We start from the raw sequence: 24,693 nt of genomic DNA on the forward strand, positions 1-24,693 counted from the left end.
TCTGCCTCTTTTTGATCCAATTTGGGGCATTCTTGGCAAAGGAACTGGATTAATTAGCCATTTGCTTCTCCAGCTCATTTTACAAATGAAGATGTGAGTCCAACAGAGTTAAGTGACTTACCCAGCATCCCACAACTAGTAAGTGGCTAAGGCTAGAGTTGAACTCAGTTGGATGAGTATTCCTGACTACAGATCTGGACTCATCCACTGGATCACCTAGATGCCCTAAAGTGTTTTAGAAACCATAATAAAAATTAAGTTATATTAGCAAATCAGGACTATGAGTGGTTAAGACTATTTCTTTGTATCTCAGCAGCAACTATAATGCCAGAGTTGGTTGTATTTGTACTTGGGGGAAGGAGGGTAGGCAGGTCTCTTGATCAAGGATTTATTTTGAGACTGAATGTCCCTATCTCCTTCAGGCTAGAAGTATAGCACACACTTATGAACCTACCCTTACTACTGATCAGCATAGGACGATTGGTCTGCTCCATTTCTGACTGGGGCTGCTTCACCCCTCCTTAGCTAGATTGGTGCATCTCCCCATCTCTATTCCAGGGGCTCATTGAATTGGTGCCAGACTTAATGTGGACACCTGATCAATTTTGGGCTCAGGATTCTCAAGATCAAGTAAACTTCCCAAAAAAATTGTGGAGGGCCTAGCAGTACCAGATCTTAAACAGTACTATAAAGCAATGGTCATCAAAACAATATGGCAGTGGTTAAGAGACAGGAGGGAGGATCAGTGAAATAGACTTGAGGTAAGTGATCTGAGTAATCTATTGTTTGATAAACCCAAAGATCCCAGCTTTTGGGACAAAAATTCACTAGCTGGGAAAATTGGAAAACGGTATAGGAGAGATTAAATTTAGATAAACATCTCACACCCTACACCAAGATAAATTCAGAATGGGTGAATAACTTTAATATAAAGAAGGAAACTATAAACAAAGTAGGTGAACACAGAATAGTATACCTGTCAGAGCTTTGGGAAAGGAAAGATTTCAAGACCAAGAAAAAGTTAGAAAAAATTACAAAACGCAAAACAAATAATTTTGATTACATTAAATTTAAAAGGTTTTGTACTAACAAAACCAATGCAACCAAAATTAGAAGGGAAGCAACAAATTGGAAAAAGTCTTTATAACCAAAACTTTTGACAAAGATCTAATTACTCAAATATATAAGGAACCAAATCAATTGTACAAAAAATCAAGACATTCCCCAATTGATAAATGGGCAAGGGGCATGAATAGGCAATTTTCAGATAAAGAAATCAAAACTATCCTTAAGCACAAGAAAAGGTGTTCTAAATCTCTTATAATTAGAGAAATGAAAATCAAAACAACTATGAGATACCACTTCATACCTAGCAGATTGGCTAACATTGGTTAGCAAAGGAAAATAATAAATGTTGGAGGGGATATGGCAAAATAGGAACATTAATGGATTCCTAGTGGAGTTGTGAATTGATCCAAACATTCTGGATGGCAATTTGGAACTATGCTCAAAGGGCTTTAAAAGACTGCCTGCCCTTTGATACAGCCATAGCACTGCTGGGTTTATACCCCAAGGAGACAATAAGGAAAAAGACTTGTACAAAATATTTATAGCCATGCTCTTTGTGGTGACAAAAAAATTGGAAAATGAAGGAGTGTCCATTGACTGGGGAATGGCTGGACAAATTGGGATGTCTGTTGGTAATGGAATACTATTGTGCTAAAAGGAATAATGAACTGGACGAATTCCATGTGAACTGGAATGACCTCCAGGAATTGATGCAGAGTGAAAGGAGCAGAACCAGAACATTGTACATAGAAATGGATACACTGAGGCACAATTGAATGTAGTGGACTTCTCTATTAGCAGCAATGCAATGATCCAGGACAATTCCGAGGGACTTATGAGAAGGGATGCTATCCACATCTAGAGAAAGAACTATGGAAGTAGAAACAGAGAAGAAAAACAACTGATTGCTTGATTACATGATTTAATGCGGATATGATTGGGGATGTAGACTCTAAACGATCACCCTTGAGCAAATATCAATAATATGGAAATATTGACACATGACACATGACACTTGAACAATGACACATGTAAAACCCACTGGAATTGCTCCTTGGCTATGAAAGAGGGGTAGAAGGAGGGAGGAGAAGAACATGAATCACATAACTATGGAAAAATTTTCTTAATCAATCAAATAAAATTAAAAAAAAAAAAGAATAAGGGGTCATAAGGACATGTCCGCACATGCAAAATAAAAATAGACTAAAAATTGTTTATCTTTTATTATCTAAAAAAAATATCAAGTAAACCTATAGCATCAGACTCCACAGTAGCAGAGAATCCAGAAGTGTGCCTTAATGCTTCATATTAGAATGGTTATTTGAAAAAAAAAAAACTTGCCTTCAAGGATATTAATACTTTGCAAAGTCTATTTTGAGGATCCTCACTAATGACTATGAGGAAATTCAAGATCTCAGTAATCCCCTATTTCAGATATTCCTTGTGCTTAGAGTATGAGAATGCATGTCAACTAGGGACAGGACTTTGCATTCACAAAACTGGAGGCTATGAAGTTTGCAGACATTTCTAAACCAATGGGGGATAAAACTGTATTTTCTTTAAGGCACATTAGATGGGGTCAGAATTATTTTTTTCTCCAAAAGTTGGATCTACAGTCCATCTAGCCAGTATTAGTGTTTCCTTTTGTCTCAGAAACTGAGTGGCACAGAGTCGGAATCCAATTAGTATCCCAGCTGACTTCAATATAAAAGCAGACTTTTTAATTTCTATTTCTAACTTTATGTTCATATTTATATTTATACTTATTAAGTCCTCAGGCACAATGACATCACCTCTCAGCTTCCAAATAGTATTTCTGAGACTCCTCTACTACTTTTGTTCCAGTGTCAGCTCCTTATTCTCCTCTGTTAGTGATTTGGATCATGGCCCAGAAGGTAAATTTACTCTCTTGGTAAGACTTTCCCCTGCTTGTTGTAAGTGAATTTTGCCAATAACTGGATACAAAGGGGGAAGGGTTATTCTAATACTGAGATTGTAGTGATTTAGATAAGGAAAAGAGAAAGGGAGACAAGCAAGAAGCATGTATGTATCACCTATTATGTTCCAGGCACTTTACAAATATTGTCTCATTTGATCTTCACAATCTGGAGGGTTAAGTATTATTACTCCTTTTACTTTACAATAGAGACATTGAGGGAAACAGAATAAATGACTTTCCCAGAGTCACACAATTCAAAATGCAGAGGTGAGAACACAGATCTTCCTGTCTCCAGGCCCAGAGCACCAAATAAGCACTTCCCCAATAAGACTATTTTATCCTTTGCTCTTAAACTAAGTTCTTGATCAAAGACATGTTTGTAAATTTTATTCCATTTGGTATTGGAATAATGACAGAAAAACTTCTCCACATATCAGACAAAAGAGCAAATCTATTTGTAGCATATGCCTTCATGCCTACTCACACCTTTCACACACACATACCCTCCCCCCTCCCAATCCTGTCCTGTTGGAGTTCTCCCAAGAGTGAGGCTGCTACAATTCACTGACCTAGTAGTACTAGAGAATACTTTGTTCATGACTATTCCTTCTATCACTGTAGCTCATGAGTCTCCATCAATGTGTTCCTATTAACAAATTAGCAGTAAAGTTTCAATTAACCTTAAACAAAGAATTTGTTGAAAACGCAAAGCAAATGCATAATTTTTTTTTATCATTTCATCTGTAAATCTCATTCACTCTCTCCCAACAAATGGACTTATCAGTGGAGAAAATAGGGACACACACACAAAAAAAGAATCTGTGTTAACAAATGCTTCCATTGCCAAGTTAAATTGACACATACTCTGCTGTGCCAATGCCTCATCCGGCAGAGTATTATATCACTTGGATGGGTTGATCTAAATGTGAATGTGAATCTAAATGTTTCCTGAATACTTTGCTTCTCAGCTGTTGCAATGTTCAACTGGACTTATTTCTTGACAGAAACTATAATGTCTGCTACTTCTGGTTTCAGGGTTAGCTAATGACTTTAGATGAAGCAATGTTATACTCTTTTAGGGAAAGACAGACCTTTATCCCAAATTTAGCAAAACCTTCTACAGCTCTGCGCCTTTGGTGAGTTCTCTTTTCTTCTCAGTAATAATAGGTGGCAATGCAAAAAATTAGCTTTCTTCTCTTAATCTTCTTCTTCCTCCTTAATTACAGATGGCAGTAAAGAGGAAAATCTATGTTCTTCACTTCTTTTCAGCAGCAGCATAAGTAGCAGTGGAGAGTCTATTAGCCTCTGTGACCAAATAATCTTCAGTGGTACTTTGACATACGAGTTTAATTTGTTCCATGACCAAGCTGGCAACCCAATTTGCTCATGTGTTAAATTGAATTTCACCACTTAAATTAACAAAAATTCAATTAGTCCATTCCTGCCAAAAAAAGAACCAATTTTTTGTTGTTTTATATGCTTTTAAATATGAAAAATGTACTTTATAAATCACAAATAAATATATTTCTAGATAACAAGAAAGAATGTCAAGAAATAAACTTGCTTATGAAATGTTATTTACCTTCAGAGTCAGGTGAAGATACTGGCAGAGAAGGTTATCATTTTGTATGCTATTGCTTAACATAACTTACTCCCTACACACAAAATGCTACATTTAAATACAAAATTGATGTTACACATTACTTATTATGTGTAATTTTATTGCTAAACTTAATTGCTATTTTTTTGTTTTACTTAATTATCAGCATTTTCTTCATTGAGTTTTGGTTGTTTTGTCACACTTTTCTTGATTTCACTTAGATGCAGTTTCAACAAAAACATTTTCATGGAGGTTTGTTTCTTCCTCCCTCAGAAGATTTTGATAATGTGTGAAACAAGTGTCGTGACACAGCTTCAACATATGACCTGTTGCAATTTTTCTGCGTGTGTTTTTCAATAAACTGTTGAATTTTTTCCCAAATCCTCAACATTTCCTTAAACTTGCTTGTACTGATTGCCTCATCTACCTCGGGCTCCTCCCCACTAATTGTCTGCAAAACCTACATATGCTGCTCCTGCTGTAATTACTTAAATTCCTTTCTCATCACAATCCATGGTTAAAAGTTAATAAATTTGCCACAAAAACCCCCTGATAATAAAGATAGAAATAAAGAAGAACGCAAAACCAATTCAATACAAATGCTTATACTGCTAGATAAACACTGAACTAAAATAGGCAGCCTCGTGTAACTTGTGAAATCCAGTATGTTCAACAGGCTATCTAGTGGAGGGTGACTTAAAGTAAAAATTCCCAGTCATCACTGTTCACATCTCAAATTGCTTATGACTTAAGGTGCTCATGTATCAAGGTAGCACTATATCTGGCAAAATTAACAGTGTAGAGACTGAGTTACTTTCTGCCTTTGATACAGCTCTGAAGACTTTTAACTTGCTACCTTCTTGATCCATAATCTGAGTGTTCTCTATGAGATACTTGGTTTATTTTATAATTAGTAAATACTATCATCCTCCATCACTAAACCATAATCAGGCAAACTATATTTGTTCCACAATCATAAATTAGTTCTGTATTCATTTTTTCCTGGTTATTATCCTTAACAGTTTCCCTACTTTGTATAAATGAATGAACTTCAGGAGCACAAAAATACCAAAGCAGACTTTATTCTAAACTCACAATGCTTTATCATTTGCTGATAAGTAACAGCTATCTCTGAACACTAAAACATACTTTATTGAGCAATTGCTTTCTCAGAACACTGAACAGATGTGTCCTAGACAAGTGAAATGTCCTATCCATTATAACCTTGTTCCTATAACACATTTCTTTTTAGTGGTTTAGATGAATCATTTAAATTCCTGATATCATAGGCAACACTTAGTAACCAAATCTATCTGGTTCAACACAAGGTCATTATTAGTTCCTAAAAGTGAGTTAACAGTTAAAACCAACTCTAATACACACATTTAAACTAGGGCCTGCCTTCCTTGGTTTATATAGCTATTATACCTCAGGGTCTTTATTAACAAATGCATAATGCTAGTCAATCAAACATTCTTTGAGCTTCCACTCTCATTGTAAAATAACAATAATGTTGGCATTCATATAAAGCATATGTAGGTATTGCATTGCTATTTGCTGATACCATTTCTCTCATCATTTTCTATAATCCAGTTATAGTTCATTACAATCATATTTCAAAAATTTTCAGTCATTTTCCAATTGATGAAATTCCCTTCAATTTCTAATTGTTTGCCACAATAAAAAGAGCTGCTATAAATATTTGATATATGTCCTTTTTCTTTTTGTTTGATCTTTTTGAGTTATAGACCAAATAGAGGTCTTGCTAGCTCAAAGTATATGCACAATTTTATAGCCTTTTGGACATAATTTCAAATTATTCTACAGAATGGTTGGACCATTTTACCCTCATCTCCTCCAAAATTTATCATTTCTGATATTTATGAGGTAGTACCTCAGAATTGTTTTAATTTGAATTTCTCTAATAAAGAATGACTTAGAGTAGTTTTATGTGATTATAGAAGACTTTGATTTCTTCTGAAAATTGCCTGTTCATATTCTTTGACAATTTATCAATTGGGGAATGGCACTAAATTATTTTTATAAATGTGACATTTCCCCCTTACTCAATTGTGACTGACTACAAGTGTTCCTCTATGTCCTAGAATTATGACTCATGCTTATGGGCAACAGAGTTGTCCCTCACTGCTGTACCCAGTGCCAGCAAGGAGTTTTCTCTAATCTCTTTCTAAATAGTTGTCTCACCCTGTTACCTTCTCTGGGCAGAAAGAGTTCCCTTGGCAGCTGCTACCATTGCTGCTACAGTGTGCTCTTTGGATCAGTATCCATCCTGCTGTTTTAGATGTCTAATGCTAACCTCCTATGTTGAATTAGACTGGAAAAAAATATTTCACCATGACTTTAGTTGGCTCTGCTGACCCCAATTTGATTTGAGATGTTATTTAAAAATTATTTAGAGGAGAGTGTTAAGAGCCTTCCACTGGGTTTCACCTTCTACTCTGTCATCTTCCTGGGTAATAATTCCAAAAGATATATATCACAAATATTATTATATTGACTTTACATATAAGAAATATAAATTTCGGACTTCCGGTTAAGATGGCGGCTTAGAGAAAGCTAAAGCTCAGATCTCCGGAAAACCCTTCCCGACCAATCTCAAACGATAAGCTCCTAAGGCGCCGAAATTCAAAACGATCAACAGCACAGACCCTGGGAACCCTCCTCCTGGACCTGGACCCGGTTCAAAAGGTACGGCTCCCCTTAAAAGCCAGAACCCGAGATCCCTCGGACCTCAGGGGTAGGAGCGCAGAGTCCAAGGCTCCCGGAAGCCGCAGCCGCGCCGGGCTCAGAGAGCAGGGTCTGAGGAACAACAACCCTCAGGGCCTTCTACCCAAGTCCCAGTCCGGGTGAAAGTTACTGCCTGGGGCCTCCGCTGCAAAGAGCTGGTCAAAACAACAGCAACCCTCAGGGCGGGCAAGACAGCCTCACGGGCTGGATCCTGCTATCCAAGTCTCAGTGAAAGTCTGTGCTCTCGGAGCTTGGGGAAGCGGCAGCCCATCCCCCCACAGGCCTGCGAAACAGCCTCACGGCCAACGATTCTGAAGGCAACTTCCGGAAAGCGAGCCGGGGGGAGAGTGTGGCCTCGTGGTCAGACCCTTCCATTCCAGTTCCAGTGAGGCATATTCAGTTTAACCCAGGGAAAGCCCATAGAACTATCTGCCCAGGACTGCCTCTGAACACCAGAAAGAGACAAGAAAAACTAATCCTCCACATTCAGAGATGACAAACTCCACAGAACCACAGAAGCCCCAAAATACCAAGAAAAATAAGAAGAAAGGGGCGACTTTGGACACATTCTATGGAGCCAAAATACAAAATACAGAGCAGACAGAAGATAATATAAAAGAAAATGCTCCAAAACCTTCCAAAGGAAATGGAAACTCTCCACAAACCTATGAAGAATTTGAATCAGAAATGACCAAAAAGATGGAAGCCTTCTGGGAGGAAAAGTTGGAAATAATGCAAAAGAAATTCACGCATCTACAAAACCAGTTTGACCAAACTGTAAAAGAAAACCAGGCTTTAAAGGCCAGAATCAGGCAGCTGGAAGACAACGATCGTGTAAAAGAGCAAGAATCAATAAAGCAAAGCCAAAATACCAAGAAATTAGAAGAGAACATAAAATATCTCACCGACAAGGTGATAGATCTGGAAAATAGGGGGAGAAGGGATAATTTAAGAATAATTGGACTCCCAGATAAGCCAGAAATAAACACCAAACTGGACATGGTGATACAAGATATAATCAAAGAAAATTGCCCAGAGATTCTAGAACAAGGGGGCAATACAGCCACTGACAGAGCTCACAGAACACCTTCTACACTAAACCCCCAAAAGACAACTCCCAGGAATGTAATTGCCAAATTCCAAAGCTATCAAACAAAAGAAAAAATCCTACAGGAAGCCAGAAAAAGACAATTTAGATATAAAGGAATGCCAATCAGGGTCACCCAAGACCTTGCAAGTTCTACTCTGAATGATCGTAAGGCATGGAACATGATCTTCAGAAAGGCAAGAGAGCTGGGTCTCCAACCAAGAATCAGCTACCCAGCAAAACTGACTATATACTTCCAAGGGAAAGTATGGGCATTCAACAAAATAGAAGACTTCCAACTTTTTGCAAAGAAAAGACCAGAGCTCTGTGGAAAGTTTGATACCGAAAATCAAAGAGCAAGGAATACCTGAAAAGGTAAATATTAAGGAAAGGGGAAAATGTTATCTTCTTCTTTTACTCAAACTCTCTTCTATAAGGACTACATTTATATCAACCTATGTATACTAACATGTGGGGAAAATGTAATGTATAAATAGGGGGTAAAGAAAGACCAAATAGAATAATCATTCTCACACAAACATTCACATGGGAAGGGGAGGGGAAGAAAACTCCTATAAGAAGGAGAGGAAGAGAGGGGGGGGGTACTTAAACCTCAATCTCAGGGAAATCAGCTCTGAGAGGGAAAAACCTCCAGATCCATTGGGATCTTGAATTCTATCTTACCCAACAAGGGTAAGGAGAAGGGAAAACCAAGGGGGGGAGGGGGAGAGGGAGAACAAAAAGGGAGGGTAAGAGAGGGGGGAGGGGGAGGGAACAAAAAGGGAGGGACTAAAAAGGGAAACATCAAGGGAGGGGACAAGGGGGACTGTTTCAAAGTAAATCACTGGACTAAAAGGTAGAGCCGAAGAAGAAAAGGTTAGAATTAGGGAAGGCAATCAAAATGCCAGGGAGTCCACAAATGACAATCATAACTTTGAACGTGAATGGGATGAACTCACCCATAAAACGTAGACGAATAGCAGAATGGATTAGAATCCAAAACCCTACCATATGTTGTCTTCAAGAAACACACATGAGGCGGGTTGACACCCACAAGGTCAGAATTAAAGGATGGAGTAAGACCTTCTGGGCCTCAACTGATAGAAAGAAGGCAGGAGTGGTAATCATGATATCTGATAAAGCCAATGCAAAAATAGACCTGATCAAAAGGGATAGGGAAGGTAATTATATTTTGTTAAAAGGGACTATAGACAATGAGGAAATATCATTAATCAATATGTATGCACCAAATAATATAGCACCCAAATTTCTAATGGAGAAACTAGGAGAATTGAAGGAAGAAATAGACAATAAAACCATACTAGTGGGAGACTTAAACCAACCATTATCAAATTTAGATAAATCAAATCAAAAAATAAATAAGAAAGAGGTAAAAGAAGTGAATGAAATCTTAGAAAAATTAGAATTAATAGACATATGGAGAAAAATAAATAGGGATAAAAAGGAATACACCTTCTTTTCAGCACCACATGGCACATTCACAAAAATTGACCATACATTAGGTCACAGAAACATAGCACACAAATGCAGAAAAGCAGAAATAATGAATGCAGCCTTCTCAGATCACAAGGCAATAAAAATAATGATTAGTAATGGTACATGGAAAACCAAATCTAAAACCAATTGGAAATTAAACAATATGATACTCCAAAACCGTTTAGTTAAAGAAGAAATCATAGAAACAATTAATAATTTCATCGAGGAAAATGACAATGGCGAAACATCCTTCCAAACCTTTTGGGATGCAGCCAAAGCGGTAATCAGAGGTAAATTCATATCCCTGAATGCTTATATTAACAAACAAGGGAGAGCAGAGATCAATCAATTGGAAATGCAAATGAAAAAACTGGAAAGCGATCAAATTAAAAACCCCCAGCAGAAAACCAAATTAGAAATCCTAAAAATTAAGGGAGAAATTAATAAAATCGAAAGTGATAGAACTATTGATTTAATAAATGAGACAAGAAGCTGGTACTTTGAAAAAACAAACAAAATAGACAAGGTACTGGTCAATCTAGTTAAAAAAAGGAAGGAAGAAAAGCAAATTCACAGCATTAAAGATGAAAAGGGGGACAGCACCTCCAATGAGGAGGAAATTAAGGCAATCATTAGAAATTACTTTGCCCAATTATATGGCAATAAATACACCAATTTAGGAGAAATGGATGAATATATACAAAAATACAAACTGCCTAGACTAACAGAAGAGGAAATAGAATTCCTAAATAATCCCATATCAGAAATTGAAATCCAACAAGCCATCAAAGAACTTCCTAAGAAAAAGTCCCCAGGGCCTGATGGATTCACCTGTGAATTCTATCAAACATTCAGAGAACAGTTAATCCCAATACTATACAAACTATTTGACATAATAAGCAAAGAGGGAGTTCTACCAAACTCCTTTTACGACACAAACATGGTACTGATTCCAAAACCAGGCAGGTCAAAAACAGAGAAAGAAAACTATAGGCCAATCTCCCTAATGAATATAGATGCAAAAATCTTAAATAGGATACTAGCAAAAAGACTCCAGCAAGTGATCAGAAGGATCATTCACCATGATCAAGTAGGATTCATACCAGGGATGCAGGGCTGGTTCAACATTAGGAAAACCATCCACATAATTGACCACATCAACAAGCAAACTAGCAAGAATCACATGATTATTTCAATAGATGCAGAAAAAGCCTTTGATAAAATACAACACCCATTCCTATTAAAAACACTAGAAAGCATAGGAATAGAAGGGTCATTCCTAAAAATAATAAACAGTATATATCTAAAACCAACAGCTAATATCATCTGCAATGGGGATAAACTAGATGCATTCCCAATAAGATCAGGAGTGAAACAAGGATGCCCATTATCACCTCTACTATTTGACATTGTACTAGAAACACTAGCAGTAGCAATTAGAGAAGATAAAGGAATTGAAGGCATCAAAATAGGCAAGGAGGAGACCAAGTTATCACTCTTTGCGGATGACATGATGGTCTACTTAAAGAATCCTAGAGATTCAACCAAAAAGCTAATTGAAATAATCAACAACTTTAGCAAAGTTGCAGGATACAAAATAAACCCACATAAATCATCAGCTTTTCTATATATCTCCAACACAGCTCAGCAGCAAGAACTAGAAAGAGAAATCCCATTCAAAATCACCTTAGACAAAATAAAATACCTAGGAATCTATCTCCCAAGACAAACACAGGAACTATATGAACACAACTACAAAACACTCGCCACACAACTAAAACTAGACTTGAACAAATGGAAAAACATTAACTGCTCATGGATAGGACGAGCCAATATAATAAAAATGACCATCCTACCCAAACTTATTTATCTATTTAGTGCCATACCCATTGAACTACCAAAATACTTCTTCACTGATTTAGAAAAAACCATAACAAAGTTCATTTGGAAGAACAAAAGATCAAGGATATCCAGGGAAATAATGAAAAAAAACACATATGATGGGGGCCTTGCAGTCCCTGACCTAAAACTATATTACAAAGCAGCAGTCATCAAAACAATTTGGTACTGGCTAAGAAATAGAAAGGAAGATCAGTGGAATAGACTGGGGGAAAGCGACCTCAGCAAGACAGTATACGATAAACCCAAAGATCCCAGCTTTTGGGACAAAAATCCACTATTTCATAAAAACTGCTGGGAAAATTGGAAGACAGTGTGGGAGAGACTAGGAATAGATCAACACCTCACACCCTACACCAAGATAAATTCAAAATGGGTGAGTGACTTAAACATAAAGAAGGAAACCATAAGTAAATTGGGTAAACACAGAATAGTATACATGTCAGACCTTTGGGAGGGGAAAGGCTTTAAAACCAAGCAAGATATAGAAAGAATCACAAAATGTAAAATAAATAATTTTGACTACATTAAACTAAAAAGCTTTTGTACAAACAAAACCAATATAACTAAAATCAGAAGGGAAACAACAAATTGGGAAAAAATCTTCATAGAAACCTCTGACAAAGGTTTAATTACTCATATTTATAAAGAGCTAAATCAATTGTACACAAAATCAAGCCATTCTCCAATTGATAAATGGGCAAGGGAAATGGATAGGCAGTTCTCAGATAAAGAAATCAAAACTATTAACAAGCACATGAAGAAGTGTTCTACATCTCTTATAATCAGAGAGATGCAAATCAAAACAACTCTGAGGTATCACCTCACACCTAGCAGATTGGCTAACATAACAGCAAAGGAAAGTAATGAATGCTGGAGGGGATGTGGCAAAGTAGGGACATTAATTCATTGCTGGTGGAGCTGTGAACTGATCCAACCATTCTGGAGGGCAATTTGGAACTATGCCCAAAGGGCGACAAAAGAATATCTACCCTTTGACCCAGCCATAGCACTGCTGGGTCTGTACCCCAAAGAGATAATGGACACAAAGACTTGTACAAAAATATTCATAGCTGCGCTCTTTGTGGTGGCCCAAAACTGGAAAATGAGGGGATGCCCATCAATTGGGGAATGGCTGAACAAACTGTGGTATATGTTGGTGATGGAGTACTATTGTGCTAAAAGGAATAATAAAGTGGAGAAGTTCCATGGAGACTGGAACAACCTCCAGGAAGTGATGCAGAGCGAGAGGAGCAGAACCAGGAGAACATTGTACACAGAGACAAACACACTGTGGTATCATCGAACGTAATGGACTTCTCCATTAGTGGTGGTGTAATGTCCCTGAACAACTTGCAGGGATCCAGGAGAAAAAAAAAAACACCATTCATAAGCAAGGGATAAACTATGGGAGTGGAAACACCGAGAAAAAGCAACTGCCTGAATACAAAGATTGAGGGGACATGACAGAGGATAGACTCTAAATGAACACTCTAATGCAAATACTATCAACAAAGCAATGGGTTCAAATCAAGAAAACATCTAATGCCCAGTGGACTTACGCGTCGGCTATGGGGGGTTGGGGGGGGGAGGAAAAGAAAATGATCTATGTCTTTAACGAATAATACTTGGAAATGACCAAATAAAATATATTTAAAAAAAAATAAAAAAAAAAAAAAAAAAAAAAAAAAAAAAGAAATATAAATTTCATAGCTATTTCTCTGAAGATGTAGTTCTTGAATCCCAACCTATATTCTAATACATTATCCTTTCTGATACACATTAGCTGTAGCTATGTATCAGTGCACTAAAGTATGTGGTAACTTAGAGTATCCTAGGTTCTTGACATAATGTCTACATGATAATATCTCTATTTCTACCTAACTTAAAGGGAAGTAGTTAGAAAAATATATCTTGTTCCTATCTGTAATGTAATGTTATTTTCCATAAATGTTTCTCATAATTTTTTTCTAAGCACTAGCAAAGTCTAAGTAATTATTGGTTCCAGCTGGTCAGTAAATACTTCATTTTTAAGAGAATGCATAAAATCCAAAGATGCCTTTAGCCAAGCATAGTGTTGTTATTCTCCAATGAAAGCAGACTTACAATTTATATAATAAGCATTATGAATTATTTAATTGGCATGTTCATTGTAGCAGTAAAGTTATTATTACTGTATAAGACATGTCTTGCACAGAATAAGTGCTTAATGCTCCTTGTTGAATTGAATTGAGTAGATATAGTTTCAACATAAAGGCATTACAGAGAGGATAACCTCATTGTCCTGAATATATTTCCAAATGAAGTACTATCAATGGATAATAAATTTCACCATTAAACACACATATATGCACATACTGCATTTTTGTTTCTATTGGATTCTATGTGTGTATATTCTCTAATTTTATTTTCAAATATTACTTTAATTAATTAAAAGCATTCTTTTGATGCCTATTTTAATCTTCACTTAAACTTCCAAAACAAGATGTTAATGGCAAGCTTAAAAATAATTATCCTTGGTTTTATAAAAGTGAGATTTGTCTGGTGAGATTAAGATGGAAGGAGTCATATACATGAAATTAAAATAATTGTTTGAATATTATAGATAAGAGATAATGGGTATATTGCCATAAATTGATCAATATTCTAATCCCCATTGCCCTCTCCATTCAAGGTTCTATCTTCAAATCAGAGTCAATCATGATTTTCCTCATATTCCTTCCAAACTCAGTTCTTTACTTCAATCACTCAAATCTCATAGAATGTGGCTAAAGAAATATTGGAATTAAGTTAAATAATTGTAACGTAGTAACATTACAGTAACCATTCCAAGAGATTTCTGAGCTCTAAGCCTCCAGAAAAGTAAAGACATTGGTCTCCCAGTTTCCAGGTAAGAGTCTCCTTACCTTCTCTTTTCCTAAGGAACAACAATAGTAGAAGGTGAATTTTAAAAATTTAGAAATAGAAAAAATCCATGAGCAGTTTTCAGTCTTGTGAGTGTATTTTACAAGCATAGTACTATATTAGATCAATTATCTTAATATCTGCCTTAGTTCCCAGAGTAATGTGCAAAGATAAGCATATGTACACATATATAAACATACTTATATACATATAAAATATATAGAGAAGGTACACACACATACATATATAATGAATAACATCTCTAGCAGTCACTAGAAATCATAATATAATTTGAAATTCTAAAGCATTGCATTTCTAGTTGTTTGTAATCTTGAAGTATTTGCTTAAGTAAACCTCAGACTATGAAGGCTACATTGATTTATCTTCTTTATTCCAAGATAGAAATCATCCAAGATGTTCCTACTTTTAGAGAAATAGGATTAGTAGGGCAGTGGGGAAAATGGTGACAGCCAACTAGCCAAAGATCATTAAAATTAATTGAAATCAAATGACAAATCAATGAACTAAATTAAGTAGCTGGGTGAGAAGAACATGCATCAGGAGACAAATCTATTTGGATCAATGGCTCCCCCCCCCCAGTCTAGCTTAAAAATTTTAATGTTTCCTACTCTAAATCCCTTCAATTATGCTTTATAAAAGACATTTAAAGTGTACAAAGAGTTATTTCAATTCAATTCAGTTAAACAACTATTTACCCAATTCTAGAAACACCTCTCAAATTATTTTTCTAAAAAAATGAAGCATACAGAATTCATTTCAATATTTTTTCCAATTTTAAATATTGGGGTGACAAAAATAAATGAAATAGTTCCTGATTTCATGGAACTTATATTCTTTTATTTTTGAATCAACAAAATCTATGTGTAGGCAAAGATTGTTAACAAGTGTGATCAGATTAAATTTCATGGAGAGGAATTTGGTATATTTGAGAGAATATTGGATTTAAAATCAGGAGATCTAGATCCAATCCAGCTACCATTGTAACAAGCCATTCCACTACAGAAAAATCATTTAAATTCTGCAAGTCTCAGTTTTTTTTTCTAAAATAAGGATATTAATTCCCTAATTATTATATTATTATGTTGTTTTAAGAACAGTGCTTTGCAAACCCTAACGTACTATGCAAATGTGAGTTATCATCAGAACAATCCATTAGCATTGTCCTCCAGAAAGAATACTTGTTCCTATGGTGGTCCAAATAGGAGACGACTGTCTTGATCCTTTCTAGTCTTCTGCCCATCTTCACCTTATAGAAGGACCTTTTTCTCTCTCATGTTCATTGCCATATCATCTTACTAGGGGGTAGTGATGGGAGAAGGGTAGACAAGTTTCTGGGAAATGGACTAACTTTTTTTCTTTGCATAGTTGGAGAGAGCACAGAGTCCATTATTTAGCCTGCCCTCTGCCATACCTCCCCTTCTCCTGGCATACCTCTCCTGCCTAAGGTGAAGTACTTATTCATTATAAATATGGACTATACAATAAGTGGACTTTTTCTTCAAAGTTCTTTTCAACTTTCCCTTACGGTACTTGATGACTATTGGTCTTGTGCTGGTATTTAGCCTTAGATGGAGTTTACCAGCCACTTTGGGCTGCATTCCCATGCAACCCGACTCTGAGAAGACCCAGTCCCAGCATGCCGGGGGTGGCTACAGACCTTGCACCATCCACAGGCTGTGCCTTGTGAACCTTAAAAATTCCCAGACCCTACTTCATAAGATTGGATTAAGACCATTCCCCATTTGGGCAGTGAACTCTACTTAGATCAGGAATGTGAGAACTCACCTACTTAAGAATGCCCTAGGGGAAGATAAAGTTGTAAACTCTTTGCTGAACAATGAAAGGTACTTAAATCCATACTTAGAGTAAGACAAAAAGTTCTTAAGCTGTGCCTATTTTTAGGACTAATACAAAAGGGTGCTAAGTACCTATAAAGGTCAGGCAACTTGTGAATTTACAAGGAGCAAAGAGGTGAGAACTTACTCAGAGATTCTAGTCACTCAGGTGTGAATTACTCAAAAGATTAGTCTACTCAGGTGTGAACTAAGAATGGTCTGTCCTTTGAAAAACATCTACTGTGATTGGTAGATGTAAGGACTTAGGGGAGGTGACATAGGAAAAAATGCCCTTTAAATAGGAGCTCAGATAGGAGCTCAAGGGACATTCTGAAACATTCAGATTGAGGATTGAGCTGGTGAAGTCAGCTGAGATGGAGCTGGCCTGGTGTCACTGGAATCCTTGCTTGGACAGATCTTGTGGTGAGTGATTAAGGACTGACTGATCTTTTCTCTTAGGGCTTAGGCCTGGGTTGGCCAGGACTGGCCAGGGCCGGCTTATCCTTTTCTCATTATTCCCCTTTTTCTCTCTTTCTCTCCTTTTCTTTAATTCCTCATTTGTATTAATTAAAATCTCTATAAAACCCAGCTGACTTGGGTATATTTGAATAATTGGGAATATTTCCCTGGCGACCACCTTATATTTGATTTAAAAACAAAACACTGTAGTGAAAACATATTTCCTGTGGTCACAATTTATTCATCCACTCTTATATCTATCACAATTTATATCTTCCACTATTTAATCACTACAGTTTATACCCCCAACTATTTTAACTCTTACAGCCTCAATCAGAAGGACTTGGGCCTTTTAAAATTTTTATTTAAATTTTTCTTTTTTTTAATTTTTTTAGAGCCCTTATCTTCTGCTTTGGAATCAATACTGTGTATTGGTTCCAAGGCAAAAGAGTGGTAAGGGCTAGGCAATGGTGGTTAAATGACTTGCCCAGGGTCAGCTGGGAAGTGTCTAAGGCCAGATTTGAACCTAGGACCTCCTGTCTTTAGAGCTGGCTCTCAATCCACTGAGCTACCCAGCTACCAGTCTTAGAGGCAGAGAAGGATCATGAGAGATAGAGATGAAAACTGTTTTTCAGGAATGATGAATGACTTTATGAATACATAGAAGTAAGAGGAAGAAAGTGGGGTTTGAAGAAGAATTAATAGTCTCTTTTGGCTAGGACATAGAATGAGTAATGAAGAAAAGTTTTATGAAATTTCAGTAGAAAAGTTGGTTCTCTTGGCTCAAATGGCCATTTGCATGGATCTATCCTTATTGGTGGCTATATATTGTTAAGCACTCTACAGTTTTCTGAATTTTTGGTAAGATCTAGAGAGAAGAGTGATCCTCATCTTTTGGTTTTCAGATTTGAGAGAGGAGACTTGTTTCCAGACTCTCTTCACTTCCCTGAAGGGAGAGAAAAACTATAGGATGAAGTCAGCTAACTACTAAACTCTTTAGGGAATTTCCCCTTGGATTAGATCTGGGATTCTCTCTCTCTTTTACACTCTCTGTGAGTATACTTGTTGGTTCATTGTATAGTAAATAATAATTAAAATATCTTCTATATAATTATATTACAACATATATAATATCATTACATAATATGCTTTTTCCTATGTATACTTCCTGAACTTTATCCTGTGTGGTCTGCCATTTAATTTCTTATGCAGACCCATGATACATGTGGAAACTATGGTGGGGAAAGTTGCAATGTGAAAGGGATTCCTGCATATGCAAATTAATTTCAAGGGAGAGGGAGAGAAAGAACAATAACAAACAATACCATCAGAAATTAGTTCCCTAAGGGATGATACTTGAAGATGTTGAAGATGTATAGGTGCTTGCTCAAAGTGAAGTAGGAGAGATGGCAATATCTATATTACTAACATTATTTGGATAGATAGTAGTGTGTGTACACTACTGAGGTAATTTTAAAGGACAAGAATTTTGTGTGGGACACAATTGCACCAACTCAAAATTAAAAAAATAAAAGATGCTGAGATTACAAAGCTGTAAGCAGGTTTTATTTTTCTTCTGGAAGAGGGTGTCTACAACCAAGATATACTCAGTTGGTAGGCATCTGCTGAACTTGAAGGCAGGGGTTTAAGTATAGTATCAAGGTGAGGTGTTCCATTTGTACCAGAGGGGCTCACAATCTAACATCCAATCCTGTCCTCCTGGCTCATGATCACCTTCCTCAACCCAATATTCCATGCTTGGGCAGACCTCTCAAAACCCAATCAATCTTGTACACATCTCAAGTTAAGTTGCAGAATAGATTTAGCCTATGTGGCAGATTAGGATGGGGAGCAATGGGAGTGATTTTTCTGACCTAGAACTTCCTGACCTGTCCTATGTAGCTGATGTGCAGGAAAAAAAGGAAAAATGGGAGGGGGAGTAATGAGGGAGATTGCTCTAACATATTCTAGCTGGCACACACAGCATGAGTCCCTTTCAGTTTTGAGAACACGAAAAAGCTATAAGGTATCATTTACTGTGGAAATGTGCCTTATATTGATTTCAACCAGTCCTTAACAATAGATTTTCATGTGCCTCTTTGGCTCATTTAGTGGGAGAACTGCAGTCTGAGTGCAGTGCATAGTAAATTAATGATCCATCTTTATTTAAAAAGAACAAAACTTCAGAGTCTTTTAGACATAAAATTCCCCAATTACCTCCCTAGTGATTCTCAAAGAGGTATAATGATGATGAAATAGTTTTAGTGTAAACCACTGATAATGATGTGAGAACTATTTATGTATCTAAATGTTCTGATTCTCCATTTTGGGACACTTATTAAGCTAGTTTAAAAAAAAGTGGGAGAGGGAGAGAAGTAAACTGTTAGATATCAAAGCAAAATTCCCTCTAAATCCAATTAAAAGCCTGTTCAGAATGAGTCTGTGTAGAATAATAGGAAGATCCAAGGACTGGGGATTAGAAGAGAAGAATTTTGATTCTTTTTTTCTTACAAAATTGTTACCATAGACAACTCACTTCACTTCCCAGTAATCCCCAAAACAGGGGTATCACTCATGTGAACCATCATAATATGGTAGATGGAGAGATGGACTTGAAACCAGGATGAACTATGTTCTAGTTCTACCTCTGACATAACTATGTGATACCACCCTCTTTAACCTCTCTGCAAAGAAGGTGGTCAAGATGCAATGGTAGAGAATACTTCCTTACTGGATGCTCTGGATGCCAGTGAAATCATCAGTCTAGGCCCTCTCGCTATTGTGGGATTGCAAGATAAAACTTGTTTGAATATCACTGTTTTGGTGAAAGGAACAGATTGAAAGATAGGATCTCTAAGGTCACTCCTAGTTTCAATGTTATATTCTGTTCTTTCTAGTCCTACTCATTAACTTCCATATCACTGTAAGAGTTAAAAAGGTGGTAACCAATTGTAATAATTACAATTAAAATTATAAAGCTATTAATAGCTTTAACAATTTAGTTTAATCAAAATAGAGATAGTTATGAGAGGGAAATGTATGAAAGAGGTAAGGAGTTGCTTAGACTACCCTAAGTGTTGATCCAATGAAATCCAGCTCACCCCTGACAAAATGCTTAATCTCCAGTCAGAAGAGCTGGGAGTCTCTTCAGCAAGAGTCCCCATAGTAAGAGTTTCCCTTTAGACAGAGTCACCAATGCAGGAATCCAAATCTGAGTATGAGAGTCCCTTCAGCAAGGGCCACCACCACAAGAGGGAGTCCCTTTAGCCAGAGACACCAGCACAAGGAAGACCTCCTTCACCAAGGGCCACCAATGCCCAATCTTATCAATCCCAATCAGAGTGCCTCCAGAGCATCAGTGAGAATCAGAATGTCCCACTTCATGCTGGGTCTCACCTTATATATATTTTTCTTTCACCTACTGGTTCTCCCATTTCACATCTCAGGAACCAATCATAGTTCCTTAATTTGTCTGGCACTGCGCCCCTGGGCAGTAGAGTGGAGTAGGTTTAAAATTCACAGAGGTATATGAGAATGCTTTTGGTCATTCAAAGGGGAGCAGAGGTCCCAGTCCCAGTTCCAGGGTTGAGGAGTGCCAAGGTTTGTGGCTACAGGTGACCCAGCACAATTCTTTCTTAGTAAAGCCCAGAGCACAGACTAGGAGAGCAGTGACCACACCTCTCTCAGGTCATACCACCTTGGAAGAATAGAAAATTTGCAGATCTCAGAACTCCCTCAAGAAACAAAGGAACAAAAAAAAAACCCTGAAACTTGGGACAGTATCTCCCCATACCTACAAGAGCAGTGTCCAACCTGAATAAAAAAATGTACAAAATCAACAAATAACCTGGAAAAATGAGCAAACACCACCAACAACAAAGAATTTGATCATAAAAATCTATTATGGTGGTAGTTAAAGACGAAGGCACAAACTCAAAAGAAGGCAATAAACTTGGCAATTAAAGAGGAAAAAAAAATATATATATAAAGGATGATATTTCATTGGTTTGAGGAGATCAAATAAAAATTTCCTCTGTTTGGTTTTGTTCTTCATTTTTTAAGATACAAAAAGCAAGTAGAGTAAATCCAGTAAAAAAGAGATCATTAAATAGGAGAAAAATAGAAAAAAAAATATTTTAGGACAAATTCCTGGAGGGAATGAATGGGGATGAGATTAAGAGCAAAAAATAGATGATTGAGTTTTGGCAAGAAAAAATAACTCTTCCATAGTCATAGAAGAAGGGAACAATGTATAAAAATTTTAAATCACCTAAAAAACCCAGTTCCAGGAAAATATGTTCATTGGAATTAATAATCAACAGTTTTTATTCTACATATAATAACCTATAAATTATCATTGATTATCAAGGAGCCAAAGCATTCAATACATTAATTTTCCTTAACCTCTGCAAATACTACAAATGTAATTTTTTTAAAGTAATGAAATTATTAAGAAATCCACCCTTTAAAATATCAAAATGTCCCATTTGGCATTGCATCTTGATATTTAAAGAAGTATTTCTTTCTCATGAGAATCCTTTTCCTTCCCATCCCCAAATATGGGTAACCCCAAAGGATAATTAAGAGCAGATCACTCTAATCCCTGCAATGTGGGTTTGCATTTTGAGAGAGAAGGGTGGGACAGAGAAAGTCATTGGGAGAAGTGGGTCAGGTAGAGGGAGAGAATAAGAGGAATAGGTCTGGACATGTTATCCAAATAACAAAACATTTGCCATGAGTTTTCTCATCTTTTAAGAGGGAGGCAAAAGCTCGTGCATGACTTGAAATGGAGTTTCATTTAAAGTGCTCAATACAAACTAAAAAGATCAGGGAATAGCAAGGAAGAGAAAAAAGTAAGGAAGGAGGGAAGGAAGGAACAAAGGAAGGAAGTGATAATTTATTAAACACCCATTATGTAGCAGATATTGTGCTAAATGCTTTACAAATGTTGACTCATTTTTTTTCTTCAGAAGAAACCCTGGGAGGAGATGTTACTATTACCATTATTTTATAGGTGAAGAAACTGAGGCAAGAAGAGGTTAAGTAACTTGCTCTGATTCACATAGTAAGTGTCTTAGGATGAATTGTAACTAATATCCTCCTGCTTTCAGGACCAGTCTTTTATCTACTATACCAGCTAGCTAGCTTTAACTATCAAATCTTTGAAGTAATTACTTGGAAGTTTAGAAAGGCATATATCTCTAGAAACAAATCAAGGGTCTTGGGAAGTCAGTTCAAGTCTACTCTACATATTAGAATCAAAGCGACCCTCTTTAGCATATTCCCCCTATCTTCACAGATGCCATTTTCTTCTCACTTTTTTACTTCTGCTTCCACTGCTCCTATCCATACATTATCAAAATTTTTCAAGTCTAGATCTGAAGTTCCCATTGCTGTTTGAGCTCAGTTCTATAATTTTAGTGCTTTGAAAGAAGTAAATTGTGTTTTTCAAGGAAAGAAGAAACATTTTTCCTTTGATTGGAATTTCCACTGAATCCTAAGCAGAAAAGTTTTTTTTGTTTTGTTTTTACTTCTGAGAAAGGTCAGTTGCAATGCCTGTTGAGAAGCTAAGTAGCACTAGAACTGGAACACAAGTATCATTCTTCCAATGTGAAATTTAGAAGTCATGCTTTTCAGCTTTGGTCCTCAAATCTTATTGCTTCCCTGTTAATATCTTCTTTCTCTATATTTTTCCTCTTTCCTTCATTTATTTTTTAAATCATTGTCATGTTCCAAATTTCAATAATGAAACCTTTCCTTCCAACAATTAAATGTAATCAAACATAGCACATTATAACATTGGTTAAGAAAATATATGCCTCACTCTACACACCTAGCCTTCTTAATGACTATTCATTCCCTTACTGCTTTCTCTTCTGAAATTTCTATGTTCAAGTAGCATCAATAATAAATATATTATTTGTGCTTCAAAAGTCTTTAATTTATTATATCTCTTCTTACTTACAGTCATATTCCCATGGCTGAACCAAAAACCTATTTGCTTCTAAGGGCATGGAGGGGTGGATAGGGTATTCTAGGAGGATGCTTAGTCTTATGTAGGGGCTTGCCAGCCATTTTTCATGGCTGTTCATCCACCTTTGGGGTCCACCTTTTACCCAGCTCTCATTTATGACTCCAAGAAGCTTAGCTTATGTTGCAGTCACACACCAGTAAAACTGTCTCAACAGACAGGCTAAATCAGGTTGAGAGTAACCAAGAAACCTCAGACTTATCACTGAGTTAGGGGAGTAACTATCCCAAGCACATGAAGGCTTTTTCTGGCAAAATGGGTAAATGAGAACATTTTATTCCAAATGCCATGAAGGTGGCTAAAGAGCAGGTGATTAGGAGCTCTTAGAACTTGTTCAGACATTGATGTGAAGATCATCCATTGAATCCCAGGTCATTGACAATCATCTTCACTTGTCCTGTCACTGGACTTCAATGACTCTGGAGAGAGGGAGAGTGTGACTGTTGACTTTGTGCCTCACTTAAATCTAATTCACATGCAAGCCAAGACATTACCCCATGATGTCATTGATCTTCTTTGTAAAGGAAGAATGAATAACAGCAACTATGGGCATGGAATGCGCAATCCATGAACATGAACAATTACCTAAGTGAATTTTGCCAAATGTTGTGTAACTATTTCTAGGATCAAAAGAAGAGGAATTTAATTTAATTTTTAATAATTGGTTCTACAAATGGAATCAATTTGTCCCTTGCTTTCAGGCCTTTTTTAACACTCTTTGAAGAATTGTTACCAGTCAAGATTTTCCAAATGAAGTTAGTGTAGCACAATGGATTCAAAGTATTTCTCTATTAAATTCATATTCACCTAGAAGCAGGAAAAATATTGTAATTGAGATAGATATTTTATTTGAGAACTTTCCCTTTTTATGTAGAAAGTACAGTGATTTTGTGAGCTTACACTATCAGGAAAAATCTGAGACAGAGAGAAACTGGGCAAGAATCCAATTCTGAATGTAACAAGCCATTAGGTCGATTTAGTTTATAAGTCAACAAGTTTGCCCTTGTATTGTCTTCATGTTTGTCTGACTTCCTTTCTAACATGAGGCTGTAGCTTCCCTTATGATGATATCAGTCTTAATAAGCAGGATCATAAAATGTTAGCACTAGAAGGGAGCCCAGAGCTCATGTTGATAAATGCTTATTTCTCTTGAATCAACAAGTTTTCAGTATGCTTTGATAATTTGGCTAACTCCTTTTATCAACAAATTCTATAAGTTGCTTAGAGCATCAAAACTGCATTTTAAAGAGGGAGGCATTAGTTCTAGGGACTGGATTTGTGGTAATAAAACTCCCTCTACCAGTGTGGATTTTCACATACTTCTCAATACATAGACTTAAAAAAATAAACCTTTACCTTCTGTCTTAGAATTGAGATTAAGTATTGGTTCCATGGCAGAAAAGAGGTGAGGATTAGGTAATTGGGGTCAAGTGACTTAATCTTAAAAAGCTTTCTGGGTATTGAGGTCTTAAGTGCCCAGGACCACACAGCCAGTAGACTTTAGAGATGGAACTTGAACTCAGATCTTCTTGTCTCTGAAACTAGCTCTCTAGCTACTCTAACATGCTGTCTCTTTCAAGCATTATCAGTGACATATATATTAGA

This window comes from Monodelphis domestica, chromosome 3 (genome assembly GCF_027887165.1).
Source record: "Monodelphis domestica isolate mMonDom1 chromosome 3, mMonDom1.pri, whole genome shotgun sequence".
In the NCBI taxonomy this organism is placed as follows: Eukaryota; Metazoa; Chordata; class Mammalia; order Didelphimorphia; family Didelphidae; genus Monodelphis; species Monodelphis domestica.